General features: G+C 43.2%; 1 protein-coding gene across 3 annotated transcripts in view; it reads left to right on the top strand.

Annotated features, from left to right (window-relative positions):
- The window catches only part of LOC143342287 (uncharacterized), a 185,287-nt gene that overhangs the window by 58,850 nt on the left and 108,764 nt on the right, over positions 1-17,673 (top strand). For 2 of the 3 annotated variants that reach the window (XM_076765979.1, XM_076765980.1), the window contains exon 2: positions 3,219-3,321. The exons of the other annotated variant lie outside the window; for it this stretch is intronic. The gene's annotated coding sequence lies outside the window, so the exon portion shown is untranslated. The remainder of the gene's footprint in view (positions 1-3,218; positions 3,322-17,673) is intronic. 3 annotated transcript variants of the gene reach the window in all.

Genomic DNA, 17,673 nt, shown 5'->3' with positions numbered 1-17,673 from the left:
AAGACCCGAAGTTGATAAACAGCCCGATAAAAATATCGAACAAGGGGTCACGCTTACGCGAAAGATCGATAGAGAAGCCCAGACGTGCATTTCCGGGCTCTCGAAGATTCCGATTTGCTGATTTTGCAAAATGGTCAGGGAAATAATATTGGGGGTTGTTCCGTTGTAAAGCGTTTCTAGTTTGCGGTTTTCGACTTACGACCAGCGAGACGGGGTGGCTGGGGTCGCGCGGTTTGTAGAAATCTGAAAAACAGAGCTCTCCTCGTCGGTCTGAGTTTTATTCCCCCTTCCCCGTTTAGCCGTTTGCGCCTACGCGGAGCGTTGTTCTTTCTAAAAAATTCATCGACAAACATCATGAATTTTTGACGAACCGAGCGCAAACGTGGCTACCGACAGTCCCTATACGTATGGATACATATTTTTCAAAGGGATACGCGCGCCAGTAAATCAGCCAAGTTTCAAAACAAAAGCTGCTTCGCCGGTTTTTCCCCCTCGCGAACGGAATATCAAATAGCTCGAACTTCTCGCCGAATATTTTATATCGTTTTTTCGCCATGTAGCATGCTCTGAATCATCGTTTCTATTTTTTAAAGAAAATTCGATTCTTACCACCTTACGATTAGTCTTTTATTTATCGTTTAAGTCGGGAAAACCTTAATGTACATATAATATGCGCTTTTGGTCAATGGAAAATCCACGCGTGGATAGAAATTATTAATAATATAATTGCTGGTCCTCGTTTCATCGAGGAGACTCTTGGAAATATGTATGCGGCATTTATTCGAGACACTCTAGGCGCTTTGTTAGAACAAGTACCATCCAATATCCGTAAAATAATACAACACATTATTCCCTTGTTGATCGAAACGAATTCGCTACCAAATTACACGAAGTATCGAGTTATTACGTTTGAATACAGGGTGTTCGGCCACCCCTGGGGAAAATTTTAATGGGCGATTCTAGAGGCCAAAATAAGACGACAATCAAGAATACCAATTTCTTGATGGAGGCTTCGTTAACAAGTTATTGACGTTTAAAGTTCCGCTCGTACTGAATTTTTTTCTCGAAAATGCGCAAGATTTCGGGGGTATGTTTATTCATCAAAAATGCTTGCAATTGACCCCTGCAACTAAAAATAATTTTTCTAAGACGATTCGAAAGTCTTTTTTTTCATTCAAAACTTTCAGCACTTACTCGAATTTTTTTCTCGATAGTGGGTAGGATTTCGGGGGTATGTCTATTCACCAAAAATGATTGTAATTGACTCCCGCAACCGAATATAATTTTTTTAGAACGATTTGAAAAATTTAGGCACCCTGTCGATTTTTCTTAAAATTTCCTTTTTCATTTTTAGTAATTTTATTTGACGCCTTACAGAAAAGTTGTCTAATACTTTTTTGTAGGAACCCATCATGAGCTCCACTTCAGAAAAAAGTTTCATTGAAATATATTCACTATCGTAGGAGTTATGGCTGTTTGAAAATTGGACCATTTTTATGAAGTTTTTCTCATTTTAGGGGGTCAAGGAACAACTTTTCGAATATTTTTGCAATTTCTACATATTCTATACTAAAATACGCGTCGTTTGCTTTTTTAAACATTAAAATCGTCCAATCCGTTCAGAAGTTATGATGTTTTAAACATACGCATGAAATTTCAGGGAAACATATCAATGGTATGGTCAGACATTATATTTTCGGTAAGGAATTTTTTTCTCAAAAATGCGTAGGATTTCGGGGGTATGTATAATGACCAAAAACGATGATAATTGACCCCTGCAGCCAACAGTATTTTTTTTTAGAACGATTTGAAATTTTTTTATTTTGTCGAAAAATTTCACACCTTCTCGAATTTTTTTCTAGGAAATGAGTAGGATTTCGGGGGTATGTATAATGACCAAAAACGATTGTAATTGACCCCTGCAGCCAACAGTATTTTTTTTAGAACGATTTGAAATTTTTTTATTTTGTCGAAAAATTTCACACCTTCTCGAATTTTTTTCTAGGAAATGAGTAGGGTTTCGGGGGTATGTATAATGACCAAAAACGATTGTAATTGACCCCTGCAGCCAACAGTATTTTTTTTAGAACAATTTGAAATATTTTTATTTTGTCGAAAAATTTCACACCTTCTCGAATTTTTTTCTAGGAAATGAGTAGGATTTCGGGGGTATGTATAATGACCAAAAACGATTGTAATTGACCCCTGCAGCCAACAGTATTTTTTTTTAGAACGATTTGAAATTTTTTTATTTTGTCGAAAAATTTCACACCTTCTCGAATTTTTTTCTAGGAAATGAGTAGGATTTCGGGGGTACGTATAATGACCAAAAATAATTGTAATTGACCCCTCTAGCTAAAAATAATTTTTCCAGAACGATTTAAAATTTTTGAATTTAATTCTTAATAACTTTTTAACGAAGGCTCCATCAATAAATTGGTATTCTTGATTTTCGTCTTATTTTGGCCTCTAGAATCCCCCATTAAAAATTTCCCAGTGGTGGCCGAACACCCTGTATATCGTAGTGCGTGGTCCAAGACTTACACAGCGTTTTTTCTAATAACTGTCGTGGAATTAGCTCGCAAACGCTAATAAGAAAGAAAGAAAAGGGGGCTCACGAGTCAAGGGATAATTGTGACAGGAAAATGAAGGTTTTCCGTCGCGGAGAAAAAGAGATATTGATGCGTGGATGCATGGAAAGGTTCGCGCGCGACTAATCTCGGCTCTGTCGTCTCTTGTTCGAAACGTTGTCTTTTCTGCGGAAGAAGGAACGCGGTATGCAATCAGTGGACGGCGCGTTAAACTCGCCTCGACGACTATGGCGGCGATGAAAGAGCCCCGGATAGACGCGAACGAAAGAACGGACCGCGCGCAGGCACATTGTACAGAAACGGGATAGAAATCCTAACACAGAAACACGCGTAATCCTTTTGTCTTTCTGGACGTTCGGCTGACGTTTCACGTGGCTCTCGGGGACTGGAGAGCGTCAGGATATGCGGGATTTGAATGGTAATTTAAAGGACAAGCGGATGGAAACTCTGCTGAACGCGTATAATCGAGGACGTCGACTGTAAAACCGTCGCTCGTGCCGCGTCTGAACATTTTCCTGGAGTCTGTTTCCTTAAACAATTATTTACACAGTACGTTTTTCCTTCGTACGTACGTCCTTTCGCAGCATGAATTTACACGTTTCAGCAGCATGTTTTCGTGCGTTGCAGATGATCGGATAAGTGCGTCGTGTACCAGAAATTTTGGATTCGATGCGACGTGCGATTATGCTTGGATTCAAGCGCGAAAACTGCAATCCGGCGTAACCAAACGGTGAGTAAAAATATTTCGTTGCTTAGCAAATTCTCTCGTAAACGGCGAATACAAAGGTCTCGCTGTTTAATGTTTCTTTGGCTCGATCGCCGTGGACGCAGAAACTGATTAAACTCCCGAGCAACGGTAACGCGTAACGCTAAAAACAGTACTTTCATTGTATTATCGCAAATAAGTTCGCGTGGGATTCCTGATGGAAATATTACAAGTTCGAACGCTACCTCGTTTGGACTGTTTTTAATTATAAACGTATATGTTTCTGAAATAATCCGGGCGAATAGTAATTAATACGTTCACCGCGGCGAGGGAAATGTACGTTTCGAGCCCCGTGTCTTCATTACGCGCGATCCATATTTTTCAACTTTCGTATTGTGTCGAGAACGGAGCGTAACTTCGTCAAAAAAAAAAGTCCATGACCCTGTTTTTTCAGTATTGCGCGGGAATTGTAACCGAAAGGTCTATTTGCCCCGGTAACGCCGGAAATGAAAATGAAGTACGAGGCGTAGCTGAATAGTTTACTGTACGCGTTCCCCTCGAAACGTCGCGAACCGACGTCCAGAGTAAATTTTTCTCAACGAAAGCAAGAATTACCTGTATTACCAAAGGGGATACGAATGGTATCGGAAAATTAAAGCTTTTAGCAGCGAAGCACCTCTCTGTGTTCCTCGAGACAGCAGCTTCTCCTCGATAGAGTTAACAACGCGAGTGCAGAATAAATAGAAGCAACTCTTGCGTCGATCGCAAACAAGCAAATCGCGTCTCGTTCACCGGGCCGATAAACACGACCGAGTACTCTTGCCGATAAATTAATCGTTGCCCCGTGACTGCGTTTCGCCCATCGACTGTAAATCGTCAACGAATCGAAACCTGTGAAAATTTCCGTGCACGCGCGTCCCGCCTATGTGGGGGGGTTTTTTTTTTTTTATTTTTATTCGATTGATTTTGTCAGTCGTTAGTAGGATTCGCGCGTAGTTTTTACAATGGGAGTTGAATTCTCTCGATGAAAATTTGACGCTTTCTAGGGACCGGGCTAGCCTGAATCGAAAGAGCAACGTCGCGTTTGAACGGAACGTTATCGAGGGAAATTGGTCTTAATCGTGTTCTGAAAAATTCGCCGCTGCTCGGGCTGGTTTATCGCGACCGAAAACGAATCGCGCGGGCGTAGATCACGGTCGCGAGGAACTGCACCGCGTTCGTATCGAGCAAATAATTTGCATTTAAATTTTCTCTTTAAATTTAAAATCGGTCGCGCGCGTCAAATTACCGGGAAACGCGTGAGTAGAGCCGATTATCAGAAAAAAGAAACGATCGCGTTCGTGGCTCCACCGTATTTAAAAGAATTATGCATCCCCGATTTAAAGAGGATAGAAGAAAATTGAAAAGCGTAGAGAGGTGAGTAATGATTTTTAAAATGAATTTAATATTATAATGTCGTCCCAAAACACTGGTCGGTCTCGTTTGCTTTAAACGCGATATTCAATTTCAACGGTGCTTTATTCTATCAAGTTGCAGCGGAGATAGCGTATTTGCAAATACGTACGAATTACCAAAATACTATAGTCGAATTGATTTATGCCGTTATTCGAAACAATAAACGATAACTTTATACGCCGTATGGAGGTATAAAGACATATCGATATCCAGCGAATGAATACATGTATACAATCGCCGGAAAAAGTAAAAGTTGCGAAACGAGCATACGCGTCGATCAGTTTCCCATTCGAATGCTTGACGTGGAAGCACGTAATACATTGTTTTGTTGAATTGCATTACTACGTTACGCTTGTTATTCATTGACACCCATCTTGACGAAAGGACCTTCCATGCAATATTCAAGGAGATACTTAAAAATTCCAGCATCGTGTAACGCGGATATATTGCGATAGTAAAACCGCGATTGTAGCCACGTTAATTCGTCTGCGTTTCGTTCTATAATTTAAGCATCGTATTTCTGATACGTTATTAATAATTTAATTATTTCAATCGAATTACGCGGAAACGAAATATAATTGGTTCCTTTGAATACTTCGATGGAACTCACGTCGCGAACGATTTGATTTTCTGCTTTCGTGTTTATTTTGACAGCCGTAGGCGATGTGGATTAAAGACAAACACGTTTCGTTCCTAAATTTACCGTAATAATACTAATATACGCTCGTTAAAGCGCAGCTTGTGTTTCAATTATTCGCTAGGTCTCTACCTCTAGGTTCTTTTCAATCGAGAAAAATTAATTCTCGCCGGTCGGCGATCGATCGAAATTTGATACGACTCGACGTGTAATGTATTCGCGATGGCAGCCGTTAGTCGTGATCGCGCAAACGAACGAAACCCAGCTGCTTCGACCGGCCGCGCGAATTCAATCATAAAATCGTAAATGTTTGAATAGAGGAGCATCGAATCGATCCGACTGTGCAATGCCTACGGTAGCATTATTATCGAGGGGAGCCAATCCGCCCAACGCGTCGGGAATCGATCGAATAAATTATCTCGTTCTGTTTGCTTTGTCTCACTGTCCTCTCTCGTCGTACCGCCGTTCGGGCCAATAAATTCCCGTGCTAATTACACTGATCGGACATTGTTCTTCTGCGCGTTCGGACGTCGCCGCGCGTCCATAAAACGGCATCTTAATTTATTCATCGGCATCCGATCGGGGCCAGAGCTTTCTTTGTCCTGTTGCAATCGAGTACGAATCGTTTGATCGTCCCCACTGTGCACGTTGGATCTTCAAATTAGCGTCGAGAAACGAAATTACAACGTTGGAATATTTCACGGTAAACGCTTTAACTGTCTTCTAAAGATTTTTTATTTTGTCGATAAATATACTATCGAGTCGAGCTAACACGCGGTAACAAATGTACTGCAGTTTCAGCATGGGATTGCATACGCTGTTCTATGAAACGTATCGCTTTATCGTGGAACAAGCGGCGATAGAAGGACAATCGAAACAAATACGTGTCATTTAATTATTTACTTAGGTCCGAAATGATCGAGTAGGTTAGGCAGACCGATCGAAGCGCAATTGGAGGCCGACGCGGCGTTTGGCGGGCATCGTTGTCCTCCAATTGCAATTGTTGATGCATGCGTGCATATAGAGACAGAGAGGGACCGAGGGAGCGACGGGAGGCGAAGATCTCAAATTATGCACGAGCGCAATTAACTCGTTGTAACCGGGGTGTCGATACACGTTACAATCTACCATATGTTTCTCCTATCGATAAGCGTGTTTTGCGCAGTAAATTAATTATACATACCGACTTAACGACGCGTGTAACGTATACATCAAAGGTGAACGCGGTACCGTTGTCGACCCCTTTGCACTTGCATCAATTTTCGAAATCGCACGTAAATTATTAATGCATTTTCTACGTTGAACGGAGACGGCGCACGACCCGCGAGAAATAAATGAATTTCTGTTCGCGATAACAGCGGCATAGTAATTACACGAACATCCTGCGTACAAATTTAAATTCGTTTTCGATTAACTGAACAATTTATAATACAGTTTTATCGCACATCAGTCGTTTGGGTGCATACAGTCAAAGTAAATTTCAAAATAAACATAGAAGATAGCGTAAATAATAATAGTTGATATAGTCATAGGATAGGGGATAAAATGCCCTTTAAAATGAGCGTTTGTACGAGCCGATAGCATTATTAGTTCCGGAGATATGACGGTTTTAATTTCAAGTCGATGCGGTGGCTAGTTACGGAGATAGAGAGTTTCTTTACGCGCGCGAGTTCATTGATTCCGCGCGCGCGTCAATAGTAAACAGTGCGTAGTAATTTCTTGGAAATACTACGCTCGAAACTAGGTCACGGCAGTCACGTACGTAGGGTAGGTCAGCACGACGCACGTGCGAGCGAGAGCTACGACGCGTCAGACGAAGACAGAGATAGTCGAATTAAGAAAAATTACCTTTTACATAAATTACGATATCTCGAAAACGGATAGTCGGATCGTCAAAAACCAAAAACCATTTTAAAGAGGAAGCTTTGCCGCCGCTAACAGTGGCTCAATAATTAATAAAACAGTAGTAGTTTCGAAACTGCACGCGTCTAAAGTTTTAGTATTTTTAATAGGCTATTGTGCGCTAGCCGGGCAGCGAGACAGTCGAATTAAGAAAAATTACCTTTTACATAAATTACGATATCTCGAAAACGGAAAGTCCGATCGTCAAAAATCGAAAACCATTTTAAAGAGGAAGCTTTGCCGCCGCTAACAGTGGCTCAATAATTAAAAAAACACTAGTGGTTTCGAAACTGCACGCGTCTAAAGTTTTAGTATTTTTAATAGGCTATTGTGCGCTAGCCGGGCAGCGAGACAGTCGAATTAAGAAAAATTACCTTTTACATAACTTACGATATCTCGAAAACGGAAAGTCCGATCGTCGAAAACTAAAAACCATTCTAAAGAGGAAGCTTTGCCGCCGCTAACAGTGGCTCAATAATTAATAAAACACTAGTAGTTTCAAAACTGCAGGCGTCTAAAGTTTTAGTATTTTTAATAGGCTATTGTACGCTAGCCGGGCAGCGAGACAGTCGAATTAAGAAAAATTACCTTTTACATAACTTACGATATCTCGAAAACGGTAAGTCCGATCGTCAAAAACCAAAAACCATTTTAAAGAGGAAGCTTTGCCGCCGCTAACAATGGCTCAATAATTAATAAAACAGTAGTAGTTTCGGAACTGCACGCGTCTAAAGTTTTAGTATTTTTAATAGGCTATTGTACGCTACCCGGATAGAGAGACAGTCGAATTAAGAAAAATTACCTTTTACATAACTTACGATATCTCGAAAACGGAAAGTCCGATCGTCAAAAACCAGAAACCATTTTAAAGAGGAAGCTTTGCCGCCGCTAACAGTGGCTCAATAATTAATAGAACGCTAATAGTTTCGGAACTGCACGCGTCTGAAGTTTAACTGCTTTTAATACGCGTTAGACTGTTCCGAGACAGTTTCAAATTGTACTGTTAAGATTTCGGCGAGAGAAGGGGTAGCAGGGTGTTCGGGGATCCTAAATTTTAGTTGTTCCCGTTACAAATGAAACATAGTTGCGCCCGAGCGGTGTACTAGATTTCGCTAAATATGTCTAGCTATTATACGAAATACAAACTGGCACCATGTGGCACCATTCTAGCCTCTGCTCGGCTAACCCATCGGGGCATCATTCATTCTGCCAGCCGACCTGGCTAGGCGTGTGCTATGCTGCGGTATATACGCTACAAATATTTAAATCTTCGATCAATCATGACGTAGATAGACGCGAGCCGGCGATGTTACACACCGTTCGTCCTACGTCTTAATATAATCGCGTATGGAAATTCCAACAAGCTGAACGCAACTTTATCGATTCGTCGTTAGACGGGTCAAAAGATTCCGCGGTAATTCCTTTTTTCGTAAGAACGTCGAGGGAAAACGTTACAGAAAAAGTTACGAAGTCCCTCGGTGTTCCGAACGCGCAATTACTTCGAGCCACTTCTACTTACTACTGTTTCGCAAAAAAAAGGTTCGGTTTACACCGAGCATCGATGTTAGAAAATCCACGTAATGGAATATGAAGCTGTTGCGACGACACGAATCCTTACAACGACTGGAAACCGCAGACGTCCGTGTACGTCCTTCGTATCGGGTTTCGTTTCTCCGCTCAATTTTATGAAGGCGTAATGGAACTCTTTGCAACCCACCGGCGGACCTTTTCCCAGCTACGGAAAAATCAGTTTCGTTTATCTTTTTGGCCGTACTGCAAAAAACTTTATTACCGTACTCTGAAACGATTAGAGACTTCTTGCACGTTTTGGAGAGTCGAATTCGGTTACCTTTTAATTTCGATTTAATTATTTCTTATTAAACCACGCTACCACTCGTTCACCCAGCGAATTTTTTTCGCGTTTAACGTTACTTTGCCGTCACGCCTTGCGTTACCAAAAAACGTGGCGTGCTTGGCGCGCGAAAAATTTCTGCCACGCAGGAGTCGGAAAGAGATTATCGCCGACACGGGTGAAAAAGTTTAACGCGACGATGCAGAGCGGTAGGTTGGCGGTTTTTTCGGCGCATTAGGCATTTAGTTCTTGAACGAGAGACACGGACGTAGGATAGTCGCGCGGTGTGCCGGTCTCGCAAATTACAATGGACGAGGCGTATCGCGGTCGAGGGTTTAACGGAGCGTAACGACGTTGGGACTAGGCGAGTCAGCCGCGAAAACCGCTAGAACACTCGGCACGCGCTACCAATGATTATGCCACGGACTGCGGACCAGCGGAAAACGGAAAATATAAGACTGTCAGTCGCAAGCGTTTAGCCTTACCGCGTACGCGTGCCTGGTTTGTTCTCTGAAACGCAACGCTTGCATCCTAGGGATCTAAGAAGCAACCTTCCGCTCCGCGAAGCGGCGCGATTAACTTTGGGAACGAACGTTCCTCCCAACGCTTCTGTGATTTCGTTATTTCGCGATCTTTGGTCCGTGTTGATAGGCCTCGAAATTCCCATCGCGATTGCCGCGTTGTGTACGCACCAAGGGGTGTACGTTCGTTAAATAAATAGACCGTAAGTGTAATAATTACACGCGAGCAAGATATCGAACGGGGAGTTCGACAATCAACATTGTACGACATATTCGTCGAAGCACCGAGTGTTCGAAATTAGGCACTAAATGGCAGGGTACACGGCCGTGATGTTCAACAAGATAACAGGACCTTCGGTCGCAACGTGCATACAACAACAACGACAACACTCCGCGCATAAATCCATAGGCCATTCATGACGCTACGACACCTCTCGAAACGAGATTCCCGCGATTCCGAAATCCATCGATCTCGAACGATGCCGTTGTCCTTCAAACGCACACTTTACGCGTCGGAATTAACTGGCCGAAATCTAATTGAATCGCGTTCGTACACTTCACCGTGGCGTTTCTATCAAGTTGTTCCGCAACTAAAATCTGACAGCTCTACTACTGACTCAAGCACACTTTCTCATGGAGTAGATATTATAGTAAATACTCCGAGCAAACATATTGTTGCGCCGGGGGGAGGCGTTTCTTATTGAACTCATTATAACACCAGAAATACAACGTAACGCACAACTTGTAACTTTATTAATACGCAAATAGAACGACCGTCCACTACGAGGACTCTCGCGATACTCTCTTTCCAAATCATTGCCGGTTCCTCTAGCAACCGGAAGACACAGGACCTCAGATCCGCTCGTTCGAAGAGGTAGCAACGTGAAGGCTGTTCCGCAACGATGCATCTTCAATCCGTCGCAACAATATCATATACAGGGTGTTCGGCCACTCCTGGGAAAAATTTTAATGGGGGATTCTAGAGGCCAAAATAAGACAAAAATCAAGAATACCAATTTGTCGATGGAAGCTTCATTACTGAACTCTGCAAATTACTCCTGGTTTCTATTTGCCTCTGATGACCAGTGCTGACAAAAGTACAGAACTCCCGACAACTTTTGACACCATACAACGACTGTTACTGTCTGCTCCTGATTACTGCTTGCCTCTGCTGAACTCTGCTGACCATCGCTTATATTTCTGACAATCTATAACGATTACTACCGACTTCTGCTAACCTCTGTTGGTCTTTGCTGATCTTTGTCAGCGTGTGCCTGTCTCTGTCGAACGCTACTGACCACTGCAGGTATTTCTGATAATGTATAAAGATTAATACTTACTATTGCATGCCCCTACAACTCTCTGCATGCCTGTGCATGCCTTTGCTGGCCTCTGCTGAACACTGCTGACCACCCCTGATGCTTCTGACATCATATAACAATTACTACATGCTACTGTTCGCCCCTGCTGATCTCTGCTTGCCACTGCATGCCTCTGCTCGTTTCTGCTGACCGCTACTGATCACCTCTCATGCTTCTGACAATATATAACGCTTACTACTTGCTACTATTCGCCTTTGGTGATCTCTGCTTGCCACTGCTGGCTTCTGCTGACCATCGCTTATATTTCTGACAATCTATAACGATTACTACCGACTTCTGCTAACCTCTGTTGGTCTTTGCTGATCTCTGTCAGCGTGTGCTTGTCTCTGCTGAATTTTCCTGGCCTCTGCCGAACGCTACTGACCACTGCAGGTATTTCTGATAACGTATAACGATTAATACTTACTATTGCATGCCCCTACAACTCTCTGCTTGCCTTTGCAGGTTTCTGCTTGTCTGTGCATGCCTTTGCTAGCCTCTGCTGAACACTACTGACCACCCCTGATGCTTCTGACATCGTATAACAATTACTACATGCTACTGTTCGCCCCTGCTGATCTCTGCTTGCCACTGCATGCCTCTGCTTGTCTCTGTTGACCGCTGCTGACCACCTCTGATGCTTCTGACAATATATAACGCTTACTACTTGCTACTATTCGCCTTTGGTGGTCTCTGCTTGCCACTGCTGGCCTCTGCTGACCATCGCTTATATTCCTGACAATCTATAACGATTACTACCGACTTCTGCTAACCTCTGTTGGTCTTTGCTGATCTCTGTCAGCGTGTGCTTGTCTCTGCTGAATTTTCCTGGCCTCTGCCGAATGCTACTGACCACTGCAGGTATTTCTGATAATGTATAACGATTAATACTTACTATTGCATGCCCCTACAACTCTCTGCTTGCCTATGCAGGTTTCTGCTTGCCTGTGCATGCCTTTGCTGGCCTCTGCTGAATACTGCTGACCACTCCTGATGCTTCTGACATCGTATAACAATTACTACATGCTACTGTTCGCCCCTGCTGATCTCTGCTTGCCACTGCATGCCTCTGCTCGTCTCTGCTGACCGCTACTGATCACCTCTCATGCTTTTGACAATACATAACGCTTACTACTTGCTACTATTCGCCCTTGGTGATCTCTGCTTGTCACTGCTGGCCTCTGCTGACCACCCCTGATGCTTCTGGCAACGTATAACGATTACAACTTGCTACTGTCAGCCTCTCCCAACCTCTGCTGGCTTCTGCTGACCATTCCTGATGCTTCTGGCAACGTATAATTATTACAACTTGCTACTGCTTGCCCCTGCTAGTCTCTGCATGCCTCTGCATCCCTCTGCTAACCTCTGCTGGCCCCTGCTGACCACACTGACCTTTGTTAACAACTTCTAACATGATGTACATGTATTAAAACTTTGTATAATGTAAATCTATGACAATAAATGATATAATTTCAAAGAATTCTATGTGTTCTCGTCACTTTTACCTTTCTTTCCCTCTCCCCATTATTCCCTCAGTTATAAGAAACCGTTTCTCTACTTAAAACTGGAATTCCAAAGTGCCAGGAGCGTTTTCTGAAATGCCGGTGACCTTGACCCACTTTCGAAACTGGGTCAAGGCCAAATCCTGATTCCCAAAGCGCTCGGAATTTTTCTAAGATTCGATGGCCTTGACCTACTTTCGAAATTGGGTCAAGGCCATCCGGATTTCCAAGTTGGCCCGAAGATTTCTAAAATTTTGAATGGCCTTGACCCACTTTCGAAATTGGGTCAAGGCCATCCGGATTTCCAAGTCGGCCAGAAGATTTCTGAAATTTCGAATGGCCTTGACCCACTTTCGAAATTGGGTCAAGGCCATCCGGATTTCCAAGTCGGCCCAAAGATTTCTAAAATTTCGAATGGCCTTGACCTACTTTCGAAATTGGGTCAAGGCCATCCGGATTTCCAAAGCGCCCGGAAATTTTCTAAAATTCGAATGGCCTTGACCTACTTTCGAAATTGGGTCAAGGCCATCCGGATTTCCAAGTCGGTCAGAAGATTTCTAAAATTCGAATGGCCTTGACCCACTTTCGAAATTGGGTCAAGGCCATCCGGATTTCCAAGTCGGCCCAAAGATTTCTAAAATTTCGAATGGCCTTGACCTACTTTCGAAATTGGGTCAAGGCCATCCGGATTTCCAAAGCGCCCGGAAATTTTCTAAAATTCGAATGGCCTTGACCTACTTTCGAAATTGGGTCAAGGCCATCCGGATTTCCAAGTCGGTCAGAAGATTTCTAAAATTTCGAATGGCCTTGACCTACTTTCGAAATTGGGTCAAGGCCATCCGGATTTCCAAGTCGGCCCAAAGATTTCTAAAATTTCGAATGGCCTTGACCCACTTTCGAAATTGGGTCAAGGCCATCCGGATTTCCAAGTCGGCCCAAAGATTTCTAAAATTTCGAATGGCCTTGACCTACTTTCGAAATTGGGTCAAGGCCATCCGGATTTCCAAAGCGCCCGGAAATTTTCTAAAATTCGAATGGCCTTGACCTACTTTCGAAATTGGGTCAAGGCCATCCGGATTTCCAAGTCGGTCAGAAGATTTCTAAAATTTCGAATGGCCTTGACCTACTTTCGAAATTGGGTCAAGGCCATCCGGATTTCCAAGTCGGCCCAAAGATTTCTAAAATTTCGAATGGCCTTGACCTACTTTCGAAATTGGGTCAAGGCCATCCGGATTTCCAAAGTGCCCGGAATTTTTCTAAAATGCTGGTGAACTTGCGAAGAAGGTGGTACGCATCTTATAGATAAGAGAATGATTTGGAGAGGAAAGGGACGGTAAAAAATGATGAGAACACATCGAATACTTTGAAATTATATCATTTATTGTCATAGATTCACGTTATACAAAACTTTAATATATATAAACATATTATATTATATTATATCATGTCACAAGTTGTCAGCAACGGTCAGCAGTGGTCAGCGATGGTCAGCTGACGTCGGGAGATGTTGGCAGAGGTCAGCTTAGATCGGGAGATGCTAGCAGAGGTCAGCAGAGGAAGGCAGTAGTCAGTAGTAATCGTTGTACGTTGCCAGAAATATAAGCGGTGGTCAGCAACGGTCAGCAGCGGTCAGCAGACGCCAGCAGAGGCATGCAGAGGCAAGTAGAGTCCAGCAGGGGCAAGCAGTAACAAGTAGTAATCGTTATACGTTGTCGGAAGCATCAGGGGTGGTCAGCTGTGGTCAGCAGAGGCTAGCGGTGATAAGCAGTGGCAAGCAGAGTCCAGCAGGGGCAGGCAGTAGCAAGTTGTAATCGTTATACGTTGTCAGAAGTATCAGGAGTGGTCAGCAGCGGTCATCAGGGTCCAGCGGAGGCAGGCAGAAGTCAGTAGTAATCGTTATACGTTGTCAGATATATAAGCGGTGGTCAGCAGAGGCCGGGAGAGGCTAACAGTAGCAAGTTGTAATCGTTATACGTTGTCAGAAGTATCAGGAGTGGTCAGTAGCGGTCATCAGGGTCCAGCGGAGGCAGGCAGAAGTCAGTAGTAATCGTTATACATTGTCAGAAATATAACTGGTGGTCAGCAGAGGCCGGGAGAGGCTAACAGTAGCAAGTTGTAATCGTTATACGTTGTCAGAAGTATCACGAGTGGTCAGTAGCGGTCATCAGGGTCCAGTGGAGGCAGGCAGAAGTCAATAGTAATCGTTATACCTTGTCAGAAGTAACAAGACTGGTCAGCAGAGGCCAGCAGAGGCTGGGAGAGGCTAACAGTAGCCAGTCGTAATCGTTATACGTTGTCAGAAGTAACAGGAGTGGTCAGCAGCGGTCATCAGGGTCCAGCGGAGGCTGGCAGACGTCAGTAGTAATCGTTATACGTTGTCAGAAATTCCAGGAGTGGTCAGCAGCGGTTAGCAGAGACCAGTGGAGACCTGTTGACGGGAAGTCGGACATTAGTTGTTCAAGAGCGAGAAGGGAAGTGTGTGCCTTTCTTTCTTGACTCTCACGAGGCGGTCCGAAATTACTTCGGGCAACTTCAGAGAATCGAGAAAGAGGGCATGCGTCATTTTGCCTTTGTCGGGTTTTCGAAACTCCACGTGCTCACGTACGCGTGATCTGACATAGCGTAAGAGAGCACCTTCGATGCGTTTCTGGCATCTCTGGGTTGAACCCGTAATTCGCGGTTGTTCCGCGCGTTCGAACACAGTCAATTCGAGCAGAGTTCGATTTACAATTGCTTCGGAGGCACCGGGACACGACGATTCCAACTAGCGTATTTTACCGCGAAAACCGCAGACACGGCCGGCACACGATTCTGTTAACGTTGCGGGTGCACAGACAGCGGGAACAGACAGTGGAAAATATATATGTATGTGCCTGTCGGTGGCAACCGTTTAAACTCCTCTTTCCTACCGAGCGTTCTCTGCTCGTGATCTTTCTACTTCGGACACGTGCCAGCACCTGCGAGAAGTCGGACAAATTTTGTTCATCCCACGAAATTTGTATCGAACCTCCTGCCTTGCCTGGAGCCTCGTTTCATCACTTTACACAGCCAATTCTGTTTACGATACAGTGATTAGCTAATAGAACGTCTAATTGCAAATTAAATAGCGTTTTCGTCGCGTCAACGGCGAAAAGTTCAGGGAAACAGCGTGTACCGTCCGGGCGTTGAAACGAACGGAACTAGTTACGCTTTTCCAGTCGATTCGAATTGTTTCTACATACGGCGCGTCTACTTGGAATTAAATTAAATAAGTTTGCCGCGACTAACGAGGCTCGCAACGTTTCGGCTTTGCCTCGCAGCTGGAGAGAGTGGAATAAATATTAATTAAAAGAATTTTAATAAATTCAGTGTGCGGAAAGTTGAAACGAGCCAGCGACCCCTTTCGAAACAGTGCTTTTCCATATACGGTGCCTTACGCGAGCGTAACGAACGTCGAAAGGACGATTTGAATTCGCTCGAAACGCGGAACAGCCGTACGAGGAATAAAGGACCCGTCGAGTCCATTAAACCGACATTCTTTTAACGCGGGATTTATTTTCAATTAGACGATAATGCGTCGAACAATAGCGATCCTCGGTCTCTTTTCACGAGCACCGACGGTCGGTTCCTTCCTCTAACGGTCAAAGACCCGAACCGTTGACGAAATAATGGACGCGCTCGAATATACATATATCATTTCCCCGGTAACGTAATATAATTGGAACGCGATTCGTCATCATAAAATTAGCTCGGTCCAGCGAGAGAGTCGCGTGAGCGTGAAATCAATGATACCCGAGATCGTTGATGGTCGACGCGAAACGCCAGAATTATCGTCATCGTCATCGTTCCGAATAATACGGGAATCGATCCAGTACGACGCAAGGATGACCTCGACTGGCTCACCCTTTGACACGATGCTTATCGCGTCCTGCGTGATTGACGCGTCAGGTCAACCGTTTCTACTTCGATTTCGTGTTACCACTCTATCACTCCTGGGTAATAAGCTTTGTCACCGACACACCTGGCTACACAACCGATGCTTAGCTTCGCGAGATACCGATTGGTTATCAATACTCTTTCGAACCGCGCCACCGATCGATCTTTCCCAATTTCATTCATCCTTATCTAAACGCGCTGTTGAGTATCCGCGATTTTTGGCAAATGTCACCAATTACTCGCTCCGTCTGTAAACTTATACAGGTTGTTCGGTTGTTAATAGGGGATTCTAAAGGCCAAAATAAGACGAAAATCAAGAATGCCAATTTGTTGATGGAGGCTTCGTTAAAAAGTTATTAACAATTAAATTCAAAAATTTCAAATCGTCCTGGAAAAATTATTTTCGGTCGCGGGGATCAATTACAATCATTTTTGGTGAATACACATACCTTCGAAATCTTATCCACTTTCGAGAAAAAAAATCGGATCTGAAATATTTCGGCAAACAAAAAAATTTTTCAAATCGTTCTAAAAAAATTATTTTTAGTTGCAGGGGTCAATTGCAAGCATTTTTGGTCAACAGACATACCCCCGAAATCCTACTCAGTTTCGAGAGAAAAATTCCTTACCGAAAATATAATGTCTGACCATTGATATGTTTCCCTGAAATTTTATGCGAATCTTTAACACGCCATAACTTCTGAACGGATTGGACGATTTTAATGTTTAAAAAAGCAAACTACGCGTATTTTGGTGGAGTATGTGTACAAATCGCAAAAATATTCGAAAAGTTGTTCCTTGACCCCGCAAAATGAGAAAAACTCCATAAAAATGGTCCAATTTTCAAACAGTCATAACTGCTACAATTGTGAATATATTTCAATGAAACTTTTTTCTCAAGTAGAGCTCATGGGTACCTACAAAAAGTATTAGATAACTTTTCTGTAGGACGTTAAGCGAAATTATTAAAAATCAAAAACGAATTTTTAAGGAAAATCGACAGGTGCCTAAATTTTTCGTCGAAAAAGTAAAATTTTAAATTGTTCTGGAAAAATTATTTTCGGTTGTGGGGGTCAATTACAATCATTTTTCGTCATTAGACATACCCTCGAATTCCTACGCATTTCCTAGAAAAAAATTCGAGAAGGTGTGAAATTTTTCGACAAAATAAAAAAATTTCAAATCGTTATAAAAAAAATACTGTTGGCTGCAGGGGTCAATTACAATCGTT

Source organism: Colletes latitarsis, chromosome 6 (assembly GCF_051014445.1).
Source record: "Colletes latitarsis isolate SP2378_abdomen chromosome 6, iyColLati1, whole genome shotgun sequence".
Classification (NCBI taxonomy): domain Eukaryota; kingdom Metazoa; phylum Arthropoda; class Insecta; order Hymenoptera; family Colletidae; genus Colletes; species Colletes latitarsis.
This window is presented reverse-complemented; position numbering and strand designations above follow the sequence as displayed.